General features: G+C 32.6%; 1 long non-coding RNA gene across 1 annotated transcript in view; it reads left to right on the forward strand.

Moving 5' to 3' along the window:
- The first annotated feature begins 1218 nt into the window (after window positions 1–1218).
- LOC145256111 (uncharacterized) overlaps window positions 1219–18713 on the forward strand; it is a 634969-nt gene continuing 617474 nt past the window's right edge. Inside the window, exon 1 of the long non-coding RNA XR_013863937.1 lies at window positions 1219–1612. This is a non-coding gene — a long non-coding RNA (uncharacterized LOC145256111). The remainder of the gene's footprint in view (window positions 1613–18713) is intronic.

The raw sequence follows: 18713 nt of genomic DNA on the forward strand, positions 1-18713 counted from the left end.
TACAGAATCGGATACATTCGGTATATTTTTCCCCGAGGGATGAGTTTACACTGTTTCCTTGAAATCTTAAATATCGATCGAAGATCAAACTAATGTACAATGCAAGTCAAAATATGTGTGAGAATAGATAGATAGATAGATAGATAGATAATGAAAAATGACACTTTACCTAAGAATTCTTCCTTCAAGCTCTTCCGCCTTACATTAACGGGCAATATAATCTGGAATAAATACATTGAGGACAATGCGAAGGCTGCTGCAAAGAAGGTGGGTTCCCTAAGAAGAGGACTTCTCACAGTTTAGAGTATCCTGTACGTCCACAAGGCCACCATAAAAGAGCCTTTAATCTAATAGATCCAACTGTCAACTAAGCTCCAACCCCTGTCCCATCGTCGCATTTTAAAAAAATTTTAAATGCTGTTTTAAAAATGGTGTTTTAAAAATGGAATGTCCTCTGATGAACTCGTTTAACTTGTGCCCCGTCGACGTACATATCCTTGACAACCCCGCTTAACAACAAAATCTCATCCCTTCACTGCAAATATCGCTAAATACCAGAAAGCTTTCTACTTTAATTGTTTCTTGGCTCGAACAACTAAACTTAAGTATTCCCCTTCTGCTACCTTTTCTGACTATACTGATATGCAGAAATTTAAACGTAACGTAAACCAGCATCTTGTTAATCTTTCCAAGGCATGGTTCCAAATAGTAGCTCCTTACATCCAAGTGGCAACGTGCCTTGTTAGGGGGTGAATGTAAATAAAAAAAAATTTTTAAAAAGCATGACAAGAAAAATGAAGAGAAAGTGAGAAAAAATGATGAGGTATTATAGTGTTATTATAAAAAAATAAAAAAAACAATAGTGCACTTTTCGAAGCGCCCGTTTTTGGTTTCTTCCATTCTTAACTATAGGACGAAAGTGTGTGTGCTACAGTGCTACACACAGAGGGAGTGAGGCATATATATATATATATATATATATATATATATATATATATAAAGACAGGGAGGAAATAGATAGATAGATAGATAGATAGATAGAGAGAGAGAGAGAGAGAGAGAGAGAGAGAGAGAGAGAGAAGGAGTGTCGGCGTAAAATCACCTCGTTGAAGTTGTCGAGCCGCGCCATTCCTTGCACACACGTGTCCGTTGTTGTTGCTATTCTCCCTGCTCCTCTTCCCTTTTCTGCTTGTTACGAATTATTAGTGAGTGCGACTAAACAGCGCTCGCTTCAGTGTTCCACGCCTGCTAACGCACCGGCCACCGAACTAGGCCGCTCGCACTTCATACATCCACATACGTTCACACACACAAACACACACATACACATACACGTATATATATATACGTATATAAATATATATATGCATATATATATATATATATATATATATATATGGTACAAAAAATATAGCCTATTACATGGAAAGCATAGAATGCACATTTTTACAACAGAAATGTAATACCAAAATAAATAAATAAAAATACAAATTTTATGAAAAAAGTTTCGAGACATTGTTTTTTTTATTGCTTCAGGACTTAAACATTTTACTTCTTCAGTGACACTATCAATGGATACAACTGGCTGTGCTTATCTGTGACTTCATTGTAGGTAAGTTCAATATTCGGCCTTATCTGCTTGATTTTTCTTCGCGGTAGTGCAATACAATTAGCGTTTACAATACACACACATGCATATATTATATATATATTTTTAAAAAAAAATTAACAACATTAACACTATTTACAACGTCATGCCAAAATATCACTGTTCCTTGTTCAAAGATCCCCACATATGAAAAATATCTGTATTGCAAGTAAGCTACGCACACATATATACATGTAAATATAGTATATAGATTTTTTTAAACAATTTATGCATAAAAAAGAAATTATGCTAAGATAGCTGCGCTTGTTATTGAGTACTGTTCAATATCAACACAGTAAAGATACATTGGTATAACTTCTATAAACAAATAAAAAAAATAATCGCCAAATAAATATATATATGTATATATATATATATATATATATATATATATATATATATATATATATATATATATATTATATATATATAAACCTCTGCGTAATTATATGTGTGTGTATGTGGATGTATGTGTCTGTATGCCCAGGTATATCTATTATATGATGCATATATATATATATATATATATATATATATATATATATGAATAAAAAAGAATACGAAAAGTATAAAAGCTTATAACTTTTCTTTATTCGTTTTCAATTGGTGTATTCCGAATTTTAGATGCATATATATATATGTGTGTGTGTGTGTGTGTCTGTCTGTCTGTCTGTGTGTCTGAATATATATATATATATATACATATATAACTACTTCATTTATTCACATAAATTTAATATACGAAAGTATAGATTTATGCGTAAACTTTAAGTATTTACTTCAAAAGTGCTCAATACGTAGGTAGAGCTAGTTAGTAATTTATAAAATATATATGGCGATTAAGCTTAATCGCCATATATATTTTATAAATTACTATATACATATATATATATATATACAACTATACATATATATATATATATTGTGCTTGCATAAATAAATATATCATCGCATGCGCACATGCACATATACACACATATCTAAACATTAAAACAAATAGCTTATTTTTTATTGATATAATGCCCTATCTAAAACAATATCGGTACTTTGTGTTTGCAATATCTACTGTTTTGATTTAGTTTAATTCCGAATTTTAGATGCATATATATATTATATGTATATATATATATGTGTGTGTGTGTATGTATGTATGTGTGTATGTATGTATGTATGTATGTATGTATGTATGTATGTGTGTGTATGTGTGTGTAAAGATAGGGATGGATTCCTGTCTAGTTGCATTGGTCAGTTGTGGTGCAGCAAAACAATCTCCATGTGGATGACTATATACATACACACACACACAGACACACACACACATATATATATTATTATTATTATTATTATTATTATTATTATTATTATTATTATTACGATTATCATTATTATAATCACAGATCCGACAAAATTGCCTCTGAGATGGGTATATATGCTGATGACACTACACTCTATGGCAGGCACGGCAGGAAGACGAATGAACACATTTCTAAAGAAATGGCAGAAACACTAGAAGAAGACCTCCAATCTGTAGTGGAATGGGGACAAAAGTGGTTGGTCGCGTTCAATGCTGCCAAGACTAAACTAGTTTCATTCAATAATTACAAGAAACCCTCTCTATCACCCATAGCAATGGCCAACGACTCTTTATCTGAGAGTCCATCTTTCAAACTCCTTGGCCTAACGTTCACAGGAAACATGAGTTGGAACAATTACATTGAAGGCATTGCCAGGGCCGCTGCAAGAAAGGTGGGCTCTCTCTACCGTGCTAGAAAACTACTAACACCCGAAAGTATCCTGTACCTCTATAAGGCCACCATTCGCCCATGTATGGAGTATTGTTGTCACATCTGGGCTGGTGCATCTGCTACTAGTCTCTCGCTCCTTGACAAGATTCAAAAGAGAGTCGCAAACCTGATTAGCCCTGAACTGGCATCTAAGCTTCAGCCTCTGTCCCATCGACGAAATGTTGCATCCCTCTGCCTTTTCTACAAGTATTTTAGTGGTGAATACTCTGACGAACTGCAATCACTTGTGCCCCCACGACGTGAGCACCCTCGACAAACCCGACAGGCTGCTAAATCCCACCCCCCACACTGTAGAGATCCCTAGATGTAAAAGATCTTTTTACTCCAATAGTTTCTTCCCCAGAACCGCTAGACTCTGGAATTCCATTCCAGGTCCCTGCTTCCCTAACAGTACTGACGTGCAGAAGTTCAAGTGTAACGTGAACCGACATCTTGCTGCCCAAATCCCTACATAGTACCCCAGCAGTTGTTGCCCCTGATAGTAGCCCCCTACACCAAAGTGGCAATTTGCCTTGTTTGGGGTGGAAATGTAATAAAAATAAAATAAAACATAAGGTATTTTATAGACTTAGAAAATCGTATAATTATGAAAAAGTTAAAACGAATAAAAGAAATGATTAGTTTGACAACAGCATATGAATAATAAAGAAGTGAAATTATTTTAACATTTCAAAAATTACAAAAAAATCACGCAAAGCCGTCGAACAAATGCAAACGCGAAAGTGTCATCCCCGAAGATAATTTATGTGCGTGGCAGTGTTCTTAGATAGGTTTTTTTATCGGAATGTCTTCGATATGCATCAACAATCGATGATTAAAATACTCCGATGAAAGAAGGAACAGTTGATTTTGACAAAACTTAACACTTTACACAAAATTTGAGAAGTTTTATTATCACAGAAGACGAATTACTCGACGTATAAAATCAACAGAGGTGCGTTTGAAATGAAGTTTCTGTTTAAAGCACAACTTAACCATAGTACTTGACTTATTTATTTTTTACTTTAATTAAAGCCATTATCACTGAACAAGAAGTAAAGCAAGGCATATAAAACAACAGTCGTTTCTTTGATATAACAGAGGCACGTTGAAAATGGATGTTTCTGTACATGTCACAATTCAAGTATGATAATTGACTTTTGCATCCTAAACTTTAATTCCAGCAATTGTGTATAAAAGATAATTTCATAGACTCAACAGTAGGTTCTCTACAGTGCAACTCAAACTAAAAACCAAGGCACTGCTTCCTCTAGGAGCACCGCATTAGATTACAAATTAGAGCAGGCAATCACTCGATTTTATTGAAAAAAAAATGTGCGATTTAAGCGATTTTGATGACAAAAAATATTGATATTTCCTTAATCCACGGTGTTTTATAATCCGCGGAATTTTATATATATATATATATATATATATATATATATATAAATATATATATATATATATATATATATAAATATATATATATATATATATATATATATATATATATGTGTGTGTGTGTGTGTGTGTGCGTTGGTGATAGGCCGATTCATATATTTTCCCAGATTCTGTACTAAATTCTCGATTCCGATACAATTATCGATTCGGATTCTTTTAAAAATATAACAACTATTAATATAAAATATAAATACATGCTTAAAGACATAAACACACGCGCACACACATATATGCACACGTATATATATATATATATATATATATATATATATATATATATATATATATATATATGTGTGTGTATATGTGTGTGTGTCCCTGCAACTTATGCCCCTCCCCGATAGTAGCCACCTACATTAAAGTGGCACTGTGCCTTGTTTGGGGTGAAAATAGAATATATATATATATATATATATATATATATATATATATATATATATATATATATTACTGGGTGTTATTTGTGGTAAAAAGTACTATGGAAGTGTTCAGTTATAAAAAGTCAGTATAATTCAACTTTTTATTTGAATAGTAATTTATAAAATCTCTAAATATTTAACTACAAAGTCCTTATTTTTTCCGATTACCGTAAAAAACGCATGTTAAATGTGCAGATCTTTTCTTATACGTGAAATGAACTTGGTCATCTATAAATTGTAACTTTCAAAATCAAAAACATTTATTATTTTATTATTATTACGAGCAGTTGAATATTTTGTTTTAAACAAAATCAAATAAAAACGATAATTAAAGAAATCGTGTTTGGCATCGTAAAATATGCACTAATTTTTCCCGATTTAGATATCAATTCCGATACATTTTAAGGCCCGGAAGCCACTCAGGGATAAGGGTTATTGCAAGTACAGTACGTTAATGTGGAGATTTAATGAAGTGTATACTGAAGGGGGCGGTTCATCAGGAATTTGTTTACGTTGGACTTGAAGACATGCAGGTTGTAGTCCGGTAGGAAGCAAGCCGACGGAACAGAGTTCCACAGGCGTGCAGTTCTAAGAAAGAAGCTTTGTTCATGGAATCTACGTTTTGATTTAGGAACAGATAATGAGTGGGGAAAATTTTTTACAGTGGATTCAGCTAGACGGGTGTTTTTCGTAAAAGATTGGCGAGGGGGACAGAGATTGGAGTTCAGACGAGCACCTGCCATGGAAATAACGATAAAACAAAGATATGCTCGCAACGTCTCTTCTGTGGGAGAGAGATTGCAGGGAAGAAAAAAGGGCATCCCCAACTAAGCCACGAAGTCTATTTTGTACTCTGTCAAGGCAGGATAGGCTGTTTTTAGCAGCTCCTGTCCAGATATGGCAGCAGTATTCCATCCTTGGAGGTACTTGGCTTTTATATAGATAGAGAATTGCATCAGTAGTGAGATATCTTCAGGAACGGTAGAAAGATCCCACCATTTTCCAGCGACCTTGGCAACAGACTTGATGTACGTGTTACATTTCAGATCAGGAGTAAAGGTCAAGCCCAGAAGCTTGTCTAAACATGGGGCTTCTCCTAGACGAGAGCCATCCATTTCAATCGATGCCAGATGGGGATCAGAGCGTTGATGATGTAAAGATAGAAGCTTGGTTTTAGATGCGTTAAAGGTAACCAGCCACGCCTTCCCACATTGAACCACTCGCTCGAGATCAGAGGAGAGAGAATCAGAGAGAACTTTGTCATTTACAGCCTTTGATGTGTTGCCGTAGATAGATATTATTATAATTATATTATGTATTTATATATTATTATAATTATATTATTCTAATTATGATACCTAAAATAGTTCTGATTTTTTCGCTTCATGATTTCGTTCCAACCTCAATATATATATATATATATATATATATATATATATATATATATATATATATATATATATTTATTATATATATATATATATTTATTTTATATATATATATATATATATATATATATATATATATATATATATATATATTGTGGTATGGCAGGACTACGGGGAAAACAGCCAACCAAAAAAATCACAAAGAAAAATGAATCCTAAATCACCAAAATTAAAGCTGGACTGCTAGGACACTATATATACACATGTAGGCAATTTTGGGAGTATTTAATTGGTTTGAAATTATACGTTCTTTTCCATCACTAGTCTTAAAATTTTAACAGTAAAATAGTATTATATCTTTTTAAAAACTCCCATTCAATTTGACAGACATTTTGTCGAGATAATCATGATGGTTTACGACAACCCCTAAACCGGTCTAGCAATGACTAACGATGTGTTTTCTCTTAGAGTTTTAATAACTTTGTGCCATTTAAACTCTGAATGGGATATTGGTGTACTTGCATAGCTTTAAGCAAGGTCGTTCAATCTTGCTTTTAAATGTGATTTGGCTTCAAATGTGCTTGTTGTGTTCTCTGCGAGAACTTTAACGTTATCCCATCGAAAAGATGTTCTACGCACCCGATCATAATAATAATGTCATTTACAATTCTGAGTCGTGCTCACTCAACATTCCATCTGAAGATCTTGGCGACTATTCACGTTCGGTTGCGGAGGCTATCTCTTTGTAAATAGAGGAAATGTCTCTAAGGTTATACGATATATATAGGATCTCCGAAAATATAAAGTTGCTTTATTTTAATCGTTTTTTTTTCACCCATGAACAGAACGCAACATAACTTTTTTTTAATAATGTACATATTTTTTTTTCATTTTTAAATTCCTCGATACAGCTTTGAAAAACGAAGGCGCAACCGGTCAGTTGACTTCCCCATTATTTTTCTTCCTCTTTTCCCTTTTAAAAGGTGGTTTACGTATTTTCTTTTAATCATGAATAATAAAAGTCTTTATTTCATGATTGCAATATATATATATATATATATATATATATATATATATATGCCCCTTTAAGAAATTCGTTTCTTATCGTTGAGCACTTTCAGTTGAATTAAAGTCGGTCAATTTAGCTCTTATGCATAGATCATCGTATAACGATTAGATCACTGTCTGACTGACGTAAATGAACATTTAAGATTAAGATGTTTAAATTCAACGTTATCCCACGCGGTTAATGGTAGCCGAATGGATACGGTCTCCGCTAATCCAGTCAGAGATATCTCGTGTTCCGGGGTTCGAATCGTTCGACTGGTGTTAATCGTGACACCCTGCACTGAGGATTCCCGAAAGGATGAAACACTAGTGTCTGTAGGTATTTAATTATTATAGTAAAAAAATAATTATGACAGCCCCTTTAAGAAATTCGTTTCTTATCTTTTAATCATGAATAATAAAAGTCTTTATTTCATGATTGCAATATATATATATATATATATATATATATATATATATATATATATATATATGCCCCTTTAAGAAATTCGTTTCTTATCGTTGAGCACTTTCAGCTGAATTAAAGTCAGTCAATTTAGCTCTTATGCATAGATCATCGTATAACGATTAGATCACTGTCTGACTGACGTAAATGAACATTTAAGATGTTTAAATTCAACGTTATCCCACGCGGTTAATGGTAGCCGAATGGATACGGTCTCCGCTAATCCAGTCAGAGATGTCTCGTGTTCCGGGGTTCGAATCGTTCGACTGGTGTTAATCGTGACACCCTGCACTGAGGATTCCCGAAAGTATGAAGCACTAGTGTCTGTAGGTATTTAATTATTATAGTAAAAAAATAATTATATATATATTCAATTTACGATGACAACTGTTCTAATTTTGGCCCCTTACCGGCAGTTTTTGCCGGCTTAAAACCAAATCAAAAGTGTGCGACAAGTCCAATTAACCTGTATGTCAATTGTCAACTTTGTAGACCAAAAATTCAGAGAAGTGCTTGGTAGAGACTTTCCGCACACACAAACAAAATTACTATTGTCTTTAAGAAGGACGGAAGGAAAACATTAGATGAAGGTTGGAAAAAAAAATGTTACATGAATAAGGGAGTAGAGTCGGCCGACCAGGTTTCGCCCTCACTTTTAAAAGCCGAATCGATATATATATAAATATATATATATATATATGTATATATATATATATATATATATATATATATATATATTTAAAGTGATGGTTGTGTAGTTCCAACGAGAGAAAAAAATGTATATTTAAAAGAGTGCAGCCATCAACAATTGTGTTTTTTTAAGGTTTTCATCACATTTTTATTTTTAAATATTTCTATAACGCGTTTCGAGCTTAGGGTATGCTCTCTTCAGATGTTTTCGTAAAAAGTTTTTCTTTAAAATGGGAGTTTGAAAAGTTATTTTTACCTCTGCTGATACTAAATGTGTTTTTCAGACTGATGTGGTCTCAGACATCCTGTCTCCAACCGTAAGTGTTGAAAGTGTCCGGTCAAAGTTAGATTCAAAGAGGGCGCTTTTGGTCCATTTGGTGAAGGTTTTTATGGCTTTTTTAGAGTTTTTTTTTTAAAAGACTTTCTTTCCCCATGTATAGCACACACTCACACACAATCACACACGCATACATATACATACATGTACATGTACACACGCACACGCATACGCACGCAGGCACATACACATATACACACGCACATACATAGAAATATACATATGCTCTTACAACCACAATTGTTGATGGCTACACTCTTTTATATATATATATATATATATATATATATATATATAATTATTATAGTTAAAAAAAAATAATTATATATATATATATACATATATGATGAGAATAATGGATACAGTACTTCGATAACATTAAGAAATAAAAAGGAACAAACCGTGTTATAGGTTCATCAACGTTTCGTCTTTATTTCGAGACTTCTTCTGGATGAATGAGATTAAGAAACAAAAACACCAGTACAATTATTTGAAAATGTTTAATGTGCAAAGTGTGACGCTGCTTTCAGAAACGGAAAAAGACGCTGGAAATTCAAAAAAAGGAGGGAGCTTGCGTTGTTATATATAATAGTATTATGGATTAGTTTCCCAGATGTAAATCCAATGAAACACACGTAATTATAAAAAAGTGCTCAAAGTAGAAGAGAGAGGCGTTATATAGTCTGTTCATCACGCCAACATTATTGGTTACATATATGCATACATGTTTCAGTGAAATCTCAATTCAAAGATAACATCTCATCGGACCCCATCCTAAAAAAAAAAACAATATTTCAACCGAAGTTAAAATTACTTAGTTTTATAAAACTTATAAAACAAATGTGATTTTTATTCCCGTTTAAATACCGATTATTTTTTAGTCTTATAGGGTGTTATCTTGAAACTGAGATTCCACTGAAACATGTATGCACATATGTAACGAACAATGTTTGTATAATAAACGGACCATATATATATATATATATATATATATATATATATATATATATATATATATATATACGTGTGTGTATGTATATATATACATATGTGTGTATATAAATATATATATATAATATATATATGTGTGTGTATATAAATATATATATATGTGTGTGCATGTTAATATATATAAATATATATATGTATATGTATATAAACATTAGTGATTGTCAGAAATTTTACATTCTAGACATTATGCAATAATGCGCAATGTAGAAAGTATGTTTAAATAGAACTGTGCGTAAAAGTTACATGAAACTAATCATCTAATAATAAAAATTAAAAAAAAAAATAAGTAATTAATTTATTAATGCATGTTTTTCAAAGAAAATATAAAAATTAATTACATTTTATTTAGTAGCTCTCATATCAATAACTGAATATAATAAGAATTAAGTTTGAATGGAGTTTCAATAGAAAAAGTAGAATTTTAATATCAATGAAAGTGCAACGAAACACTTATATATATATATATATATATATATATATATATATATATATGCATGAAAAAATTTAATTCCTTTTTAAAAAATGCCTTTTCGTTTTTCAGATTACAAGAATATTAAAATATGCATGGATGTTATTTCCCGATTGTTTCTGTTCTTTGCCGCATTTGCAACATTTTTTAAAATTTTTTCACACGTTTCTTAACGGACATTAATATTTTACAATTTACTATTTTAATAAATTGTAGTTTTATCTTGAACGTTGTTTCATGAGTATTCTGTCGAAAAATAAATTTAATTGTAAATTTTAATTCACAGTTTTACTTTCTTTTCTCTTATATATATATATATATATATATATATATATGTCATATATATATCATATATATATGTGATATATATATAATATATATGACATATATATATATGATATATATATGACATATATATATATAAGAGAAAAGAAAGTAAAACTGTGAATTAAAATATATATATCATATATATATCATATATATCACACATATATATACATATATGACATATATATATGTCATATGTATATATATATCATATATATCATATATATATGTCATATATGTATATTATATATATATATATCATATCTATATATATATATCATAAGCCTGAAGAATCCTAAAGTGGATGAAACGCGGAATTTTCAGTGTAGCTTAATCGCCATATACATTTTATAACTTACTAACTAGCTCTACCTACGTATTGAGCACTTTTTAAGTAAATACTTAAAGCTTACGCATAAATCTATACTTTCGTATATTAATTTTATGTGAGTAAATTAAGTAGTTATATATCATATATATATATATATATATATGTATGTCATATATATATATATATATATATATATATTTATATTAGAAGATATATCCGGCGTTGCCCAGTATTAAACGTAAATTCCCTTGTAAAAATGAAGTAAAAAACGAAAAGAAACGGAGACACACGCATGCGAGTTTTATGTTTTTCTAAATAGTTCACTTTTTGTACATAAAAAATATTCGAACTTGGATCAAACCGAAACCTCAGTGCGTCAACTACGATACTCATATACCAACCTGCCATGATCTTTAAAAAGTGTTTTCAGACCTACTTATTGTTTACATAATGTGAATGATTCACCTATGCGCAGTCCTGAAACAGTTGACAAACAGTGAAAAATTCGATGATCTTCCACCTACCAATTTTTCAAGTTTGGTACTTTGGCACCACTTTTTCAGGAGGGAAACGGATTAGAAAGTTTTCCACGTGTCTGAATACCATATATAGCAAATTCTGAGTCAGTAGATCAAAGATTCGTTTAGTATATAGGTTTTAAATTTTCCTCACACATATTCTCACTTGATGGATAAGATAGATAGATAGACAGATAGATAGATAGATAGATAGATACATAGATAGATAGATAGATAGATAGATAAGTAAATAGATAGATAGATAGATAGATAGATAGATAGATATACAGCTTTTGTTTTAAAACTAACTAATAATTAGTAAAATGTTTTTATCATTATAATGAAAACAACATTAAATTCATTAATGTCATCTTTTTGTTTTTCTAATATGCTTACTTGTGTTGATAATGCTCTTACAGTGTTTTTTCTTGCTAAATCGTATTCATAACCTATGAAATTTATGGCTTGCTTCATAAAACTTGATTATCTTCCCATAAGTCTTGATCATATGTTTCAATTTTCTGTTTGCTTTCCAATCCGTGGTCTGATAGAGCAATTTATTTCAATAAAACATTGTATCGTCTCAAAAACGATTATACACAGATTATTTGTTGCTGTCGAATATATATATATATATATATATATATATATATATATATATATATATATATATATATATATATCCCATTTTGGATTTTGTAATCATATCTATATTCATTTATTTTATTTTAACGCTAATAAATACCTTTCCTTTCTGATTAGTTAAGGGCGAAATGAATTCAGAAATTGACTAACTAATTTAATGAATGATTCTACGCTACGAAACAGGTGCTGTTAAGAATTGAGCATTTCCATATACTGAAGGAAATAAACGGTATGATGATATCTTGAAACTTGGAATATAGACTTTTGTTTTATATATATATATATATATATATATATATATATAAAAGTGAAAGTGTATGTCTGTCTGTGTATCTGTGTGTCTGTGTGTGTACATTTTCCTACACGATAACTCTGTCAATTTTTAGTTTACAGGCTCGAAATTTGATATACAGGGTACTGAGATTTGGGAAAATTTTTGGGATCGCTTTTCAACCAGAACTTTGGCTGTTAAGGGTTCACAGTTCAACGATTTGACTTTTGAGAACTCTACCAAACTCCTCAGACAATTTTGAGTCTAAACACTTGGAATTTTAGATATAGGTTCTTTGGACATGGATTTAACTTAATGACTTGAGTTGAGCGCTAAACAATCAATTTTAATAGGTCATAATAGGTGTCAAAACTTTTTAAAAATACCTTTTTATTTATTTTATTTTTTTGCTCAGCATACACCTCTAAACACCCGGGCAAAGCCGGGCATCCCTGCTAGTATATCTATAAAAGTGAAAGTGTCTGTGTACATTTTCCTACGCAATAACTCTGTCAATTTTAAGTCTGCAGACTCGAAATTTGATATACAGGGCACTGAGATTTGAGAAAATCGACGTGATTGGTTTTCGGTCAGAAATTCGGCTGTTAAGGAATCAAAGTTCAAGGATTTTATCTTTGAGAACTCTACCAAACCCCTCCGACAATTTGGAGTCTAAACACTTGGAATATTAGATATAGGTTCCTTGCATCTAACTTAATAACTTGAGTTGAGCTCAAAACAATACATTTTAAGGGGTCATAATAGGGGCCAAAGTTAAAAAAATTGACCGCTTTTTTTTTTTTTTTTTTGCTCAACGTACACCTCCAAATACCCGGGCAACGATGGGCACCCATGCTATTATATATATATATATATATATATATATATATATATATATATATATATGTGTGTGTGTGTGTGTGTGTGTTTGTGTGTGTGTGTGTATCTTTATATATATATATATATATATATATACTAACGTGTAGTAGTGTATATCAATGTATCTTTTTTTCTTGGCTATACTTTGCAAACGAGGATTCTATTAAGGGGATTGTCCACGTCGACTGCAGGCACACTTGAAGCTGAGAAGCCCGATGCGGGACAAGCAAGTTGGCCGCAGCGGTTGCAGTCGAAAATCGCGTCAAGTGTTGCTGCTGAGGCTCCCCGAATCTTCCTGCTACAGCGTTTCTCCCGCAGATTCTTTGTGCTGGAGATCTCAAAGTACGTCGCCAGGGAGAGCAGACCACTGGAGATGGTCAATGTGACAGTTACCGAGGGACTTCTTCAGAGAGTCTTTATAGCTTTTCTTCAGTGTCACGACGGCTAGTAGAGAGTTCGCCATATAGGATTATATATATATATATATATATATATATATATTGGCTATTCAACGTTGCTATTTTACATCGAATACTCGTGTTAGTTTTCCTACTAGATCCATGTTGTCCTGAATCCCAAAGATGTCCTTCCAACAGCATAATAACTCTATTGCTTATTCATTTAAATTAACTTGAGGTTCGCACCATGTTGAGCGGATATCACAAAAATTGGACAATGAATCAAATAACACATTCCATTCAAAATTCGACATGCTAATTATTCAACATCAGATGCTTTAAATAATACTTGCGGTTCGGCCATTGTGAATTTTTTTCTATATAATAAAAGAGGCGCAGTTTTCCCCCTCTGTAGCAAAATACCGTAGGTTTACAACAGAAGCCACATGCAAATCTATAATGTCTACACTATTAGTTACAGCCTGATGTAATTTTACCACGACATTATATTCCCATTTAGGCGTTAAACCTAGATCTTACGTCAGTTCCGTGGAGCGCCATGATCACAATCTCACCATATATAGAGGAAGTAGTTCCTATTTTCCTCTCTACATTTCCTGTACTTCCACTACTCCCGATTAACACCGCCACCGTCATACTAATTCCTACTTTGCTGGGTTTTCACCGCTCTTAAGTTTTTACTCGACACATACATTTACCACCTCTTCTACATACTCCTACTAATAGATAATAATTTCTCCCTTAACAAAATTAATATACATTCTATAATTCTGCTATTCGCTTCTCCACCCTTTTAAACGACAGTCGAAAATTATAATCACGCCGCCATGTTTTTGCATATCCATTCGTTACATTACGAACCTTATTCTCTACATTTAGTCTTACTCACGTACGTCTTCGTTATTTTTACATATTATTTATTTATGCCTATATTTACTTACTTAGACCGTATTTTCTTTTCTTACGATCTCGCCGATTACACCGATCAGCGAGCAACAGAGAGAGAGAGAGAGAGAGAGAGAGAAAGAAAGAGAGAGGGCAAAGAGAGAGAGTGATACAGGGGGAGTGAGAGAGACATAGAGAGAGAATAAACAGAGAAAGATAGAGAGAGAGAGAGTTAGAGGTAGAGAGATACCGAGAATTCAACTCACTCCTGTCTTCGTCGTTTTAATTTATTTACTTAGACCATATTTTCTTTTCTTGCGAACTTCAGGATTACACCGATCAGACAGCGATAGAGAGAGAAAGAGACAGGGAGAAAGAGAGAGCGAGAGAGAAAGGGGATACCGGAGGAGGAAAAGAGAGACAGACAGACAGACAGAAACAGGCAGATAGTTTAAGAGAGAGGGAGAAAGACTGACGGAGAGAGAATTCCACTCACTCCCGTCTTCGTTGTCTTTATTTATTTACTTAGACCATATTTTCTTTCCTTACGAACTTGAGGATTACACAGATCAGCGAGCGAGCGAGAGAGAGAGAGAGAGAGAGAGAGAGAGAGAGAGATACAGGGGAGGGAGAGATACAGAGAAAGCCAGACAACAGACACAGAGAGAAACAATTAGAGACAGACGGATACACAGAGAGAGAGAGAGAGAGAGAGAGAGATCAGCAGTGTTACAATTTTATTTAGGTCACTTATTACATCACACGTCATAATAGTATTCTAAGGCAATTGGAGTGACAAGTTACCGTGGCGGATCCGATAGCGCGCTTGATTTTTAATTCGCCCTATTTTCTAATTAGCATTTAAATTTATATGCAAAAAGGCCTCCTACTATATAATCTCAAATATTTTATTCGAAATATTCACACGTAATCGCCTAATAAAGCAAAACCTTAGTTTTTAAAGGAGTTGCTAAGGGTCCTCTTCTACTTTTAAAAATAGTTATAATTTATTTTTTAAATTGACAAACTTTATGTTTTCCCTTTATATATATTCTCAAAGACTTTCATTTTGTGCTATTTTTCCTTATATACATTTCTGCCATTTTTACTTACCCTACCCGATCTCTCCATATGAATGGTTAAAAGATCTGGTGCCCATATGTTGCCATCCACCCTATATTTATGGAGAATATTCAATATTTAGGCACGCCATTATTGTGATGTTTAATTTTTAATGTATTTAAATTTAAATTTTATTATAACCACCGTTTTATTATATGACTGGCATTACAGCCCAGTGTTGCCTGGGTGTTTGGAGGTTTATGTTGAGCAAAAAAAACAAGGTCAATTTTTTTAACTTTGACCCCTATTATGACCCCTTAACATTTATTGTTTTGGGCTCAAGTCAAGTTATTAAGTTAGATCCATGTCCAAGGACCTATATCTAAAATTTCAAGTGTTTATATCGAATATTGTCGGAGGAGTTTGGTAGAGTTCTCAAAGGTCAAAGCGTTGAACTTTGACCTCTTAACAGTCAAATTTCTGGCTAAAAACGGATTACAAAGATTTCTCCAAATCTCAGTACCCGGTATATCAAATTTCGAGTTTGTAGACTGACTTATTGCTTTGTAGACAGACTTATTGCGTAGGAAAATATACACAGACACACACAGATACGTTCAATTTTATATATATAATAGATAGATAGATTAAACAGAAATATATACGTATACATAAATATATATGGAAACAATTTTCTGTTTACTGTTAACTTTTTACAAAAATATTATGCAAGTATAAATTATGTAGAATATCTGCATTAATATAATTACATGTAATAGTTAAGTAAAGATGATCATTCCATAAGAAACCCGAAAAAACTAATAGGGAATTAATCAAAATGAATGCATAAGAGAATGTGCAAATTAGCTAGATCTTTTGCTAGTGAAGACAATTCCACAACCCATATATAAGAAAATTGTATTTTCTTTTTAAATAAATATAAAAGAGTCTTGCCTGTTTTCTGTTTTTCTTGGCCTTCGGGCTGGAGTCAAAGTGTAGTATCTGTTCCGGTAGATACTGCAAGCAAAGACCATATGTGGGGGCAACCCCACATAGAAGACCTTGGTCAAAATAGGGGCAACCTTTCATACCAATTGTTGCTATCCAGCTCCCCTACTTCCGGAGGAGTTGGTCTCCATTTTCCCTTCACTCCTCACATGAAAAATCGGCCTTGTGCCTAATTTGCTCAGTGGGGGAGCAAATAAATACCAACCCCACATATAAGACTTTGGTCAATGTAGGGGCAACCCTTTATACCAATTGTCACTATCCAGCTCCCCCTACTCCACGGAGAGTTGGCCCCCATTTCCCCTTCACTCCTCACATTAAAAACTGACCTTGTGCCTAATTTGCTCGGTAGGGGGGGGCAAATAAATACCTTGCCTTTTTCTGTTGTTCTTGGCCTTCGGGCAAAGATCAAAGTGTAGTATCTGTCCTGCAGATGCTGCACTTAAGATAATTTGTACCAGTCAATGGAGGAGAAACCCTCTATACTGGGACAATTATTATTTTTGGTAACAAGGGTGCCGCTTTTTTCCTACTTTTAGGGGAGCTGGTTTTTACCCCACATTAAAAACGGCTTGGTGTCTAATTTGCTTTGGTGGAGAAGCAAATAAATACATTAAATAAATAGAAAAGAGGGTTTTTAATACACGCAAAAGAAAAACGAATTTATAGGAGTATTTCTTGGAAAACGAAATATACCTTCTCCGAAAATCAGTTACAACTAGCTGATAAAATGTGAAAACCTTCCGAGAAGCAAACCGCTTCAATATAATTGCAGAAATATATAATGAGAAAACACGGAACATTTTTTTAATTAAATATACTATATATATATATATATATATATATATATATATATATATATATATATATATATTATGTATAGTCGGAAGTTATAATATGGTGTTTTTCCTTTTTGGAGATTATTTTGGTTTTGTTTTAGCAGTTTTGGAAAATTTCGGACAACTAGAATTAAAAATTTAGCGATTTTCTAGAGATTTCTTTTCCCTGATCTAGCGGTTTTTTAAATCTCTTTTCGCAACACTAACTTGGGGTTGCTCAGTATCTTTACTACACTACCTCCTCCACCCGTTCATGAGATTACGATAGTCGTTCTTGCCATGAGGAGTTGAGGGTGTCTTTTCCGAAAGCCGTTCGTAAAGTGAGGAGGTAGGGGTTCGCCAGCAACAAGAACACCACCACCACCAACAACATTACTGAATTTTTTTTTTCGAGAGGTGGCACGCTTCCACCGAGCAACGCCGGCAAGCAGGTCCTCCTAGTTTTAAATAATCGAGTTTTCCCCTCCAAGTTTAATGTTGACTTTTTCCATAAAATTAATCTTCTATTTTTTCACTTTTTGTCACCGTCCGCCATATTTCCTTTTTCATATAATTCTTTTTTCTTTTTTAGCTTTGTTCAGCGAGGTACGAAAGCGTTCAGCTGGTCTTTTCATCGCTTTTATTTTATTTATTATAATTCTATTATAATAAATACATTTTGTTCTTGTATAGTTAGTATAAAAATCTACACTTATATATATATATATATATATATATATATATATATATAATTTTTCTTTTTCTTTATGTAAATAAAGTCATATCTTGCTACGATGTGCAGACCGTTTCCGTCATAATTGATCTCATCA

Source organism: Euprymna scolopes, chromosome 32, assembly GCF_053919585.1.
Source record: "Euprymna scolopes isolate OS-2025 chromosome 32, ASM5391958v1, whole genome shotgun sequence".
In the NCBI taxonomy this organism is placed as follows: domain Eukaryota; kingdom Metazoa; phylum Mollusca; class Cephalopoda; order Sepiida; family Sepiolidae; genus Euprymna; species Euprymna scolopes.